The 2,500-nt window shown below is 58.8% G+C and overlaps 1 pseudogene; it reads right to left on the reverse strand.

Annotated features, from left to right (window-relative positions):
• Nucleotides 1–2,500, reverse strand: part of LOC133148389 (28S ribosomal RNA) — a 9,261-nt pseudogene that overhangs the window by 2,432 nt on the left and 4,329 nt on the right.

Here is a 2,500-nt window from a genome sequence, read left to right on the forward strand (position 1 = left end):
CCCTGTGCCGAGCGTCGGCACACCGCCCGGATCTCCGCCTGCCGCAACCCACAACCTCAACCAGGCAGGTTTTTGCACCGCCTCAATAGCTAGAGATCCCAACCACATCCGAAGACCAACAGAGTTTCCAGGTGCGCCTGACCTGTATTTTGGGAATAGTAACGGACAACGAAACGATGCCCCTAGCCGCTGTCGCGACTCCGCGAATAGATGAAGCCCCCCGCTGTGGACGGACCGAGACGCAGCCACCCACTCACAGCCATCCGCACCTTCCCTCCAAGCCACCTCAATCTGGTCGCTGAAACCTTACCGACAACTGCCCTGAAGGTGACTCTCGGGAGTAAGAATGTGCAGCACACCGGTATCTTCTGCGAAGGCTTTAACGCCGACGCCGCAATCATCTGCAGCCCCATACTCACCTGCCCGTCCGACCACCAAGTTCTTCTCCATTCCTTCCTCCGAGCCACTCAGCAGGACTAAATCATCCGCAAAGGCCAACGTGGCAATTCGGCGGTTGCCCCAGACCAGGTGACTTCTTTTGCGTTCGAGGCTATGGACGAGAGGATCCATAGCGAGGTTGAAAAACAGTGGGGACATTGGATCGCCTTGCTTAACACCAACCTTCATGGAGATGGGCTCGGAGTAGGCGCCTCCGCAACCCACACTGGTCGAGCAGCCCACACACGAGTGACGGATCACCTCGATTACACGTCTGTCTACGCCCAAGCTTCCCAGCACACACAGGACATGGTCATGAGAAACCGAGTCGAAAGCCTCCGCAAAGCCAATGAACACGACCGCCAGCGGCACGTCAGCCGACCTCGAGCGCCCCATGATCCGATTAATCAAGAATCACGAGGTACCTTCGCAACCACTCGCGCCGGCGACAAAACCACGCTGCCCGGGGGCCAACAGGACAGGCTCGCGCTAGCCCCATCACCATTAACCGCCCAAACAACCTCAGCACGACTGACCCCACAGTCCCAGGCCACCAGCCAGATACTATATCCAGCTCAGTAGGGTCAGTTGATCTGGGTAGCAACCGGGTCTTGCACTCCTTGAAGACTTGGGGAACGACTCCACGCACCATCCATGTCGTAAACAGCCTCGCCAGTTGCGTACCGTCCGGGTCCCAGTCAAGAAGAGCCTGCTTCCTGATCCCGTCTGGGCCCGGTGCAGAGCAATTCCTCATCTTAGCCAAGTTAGATACAACTTCCGGCCCCAGGATCGGGTGGTAGAATGGATCGTTATTCGCGGTCAGTCCCACCCCGAAGCCCTTAGTCCACAAAACGGCTCGACCGTTTCCCACTTACTCCGAAGTGTCTATCCACCAACTCCAGCGGCAAATCACAGCTACGGGGCGTCAGACCATCCAAGATCCGCCGTGCCAGCCCCTTCCTCATTACAGAATAGCCGCGCTGCTGGTGATAGAACACTCTCCCACGTTGGACGAGCCGCCTCGCCCAACCCGTCTTCCATCGGTCTCGAGGTCTGGACCTCGCGGACTTTGTCGGCCACACTACCTTACCCCCCAGGGCTTTCATGAGATCCAAAGCAGAGGACTCGATCAGGCTAGGCTCCCGACCTGCTTTCTTGACTAAGGCAGCGGTGGCCCGATGCTCCACACCCCCCGCCAGCAGCTCTTCCAGAACTCTATTCATCACCAGATCTGGAAGCGACGAGGGGCAGGTCCATTTCTGGGGCGTCGCCCTGGCAGCCAGGGCTCGCCAACGCACACCGGACGCACCGCCTGCCGCACGACCGCACAGGGACCCCCATTCCACCTCACCTGCTCTCCAGACTCTCCGTTTCCAACAACACATTTTCCGCTTATGATACCTGTACCTTTCATAAGCTTCACCATCCGAGACTCCTACCATCACTTGGTCCGGAGGCCTCGGACCCCCTTATGCCGATTTCCAGACGGGCCCTCTCCCGCTTCTTCATTCACGCCGCCTCGGAGAGCAGGCTGCAGCGCTAACACGACCCCCGCCACCCCAACTCTCATACCCGAGGCAACGGAGGTCATTGACACCACTGAGGAGTTCTCAAGAGCTTCGCCAGCCGGGGTCCACCCGCTCCTTCGGCCTGACTGACTGTGGCTCTGATCCTGTGCCTCTGTCTATACGGACTTCCTAACCAAGGAGTTTTTGCAACCATGGCCCGTAGAAGTGACTACAAGCCGTTTGGGGATCCCGAGCAATGCCTCCGGTGGTTGGTCCCCATGGCCCCCGGAGAGGTTGATCCGCTGGCCGCGCACGTGCCCAACCTCAAGCACGTCCCGGGGAGGTAGCTCGAGCAGCAGCAGCCCCTCACCTAGCTGCGCCTCAGCCCATTTTTGGTAACCCAGAACGGCCTTCCTGGGTGGTCTGTAAGATATTAGACATGTCTACTGCCTCACTACCGTGAGAACACACAGGAGAACAAAGTCCCCCGACACTATAGAGCTATACATCGAGATCCACCCCGAGCAGCCGTCTGCTAGGCCGCGCAGCCTAGC

The sequence above is a fragment of the Syngnathus typhle genome, unplaced genomic scaffold (genome assembly GCF_033458585.1).
Source record: "Syngnathus typhle isolate RoL2023-S1 ecotype Sweden unplaced genomic scaffold, RoL_Styp_1.0 HiC_scaffold_78, whole genome shotgun sequence".
In the NCBI taxonomy this organism is placed as follows: domain Eukaryota; kingdom Metazoa; phylum Chordata; class Actinopteri; order Syngnathiformes; family Syngnathidae; genus Syngnathus; species Syngnathus typhle.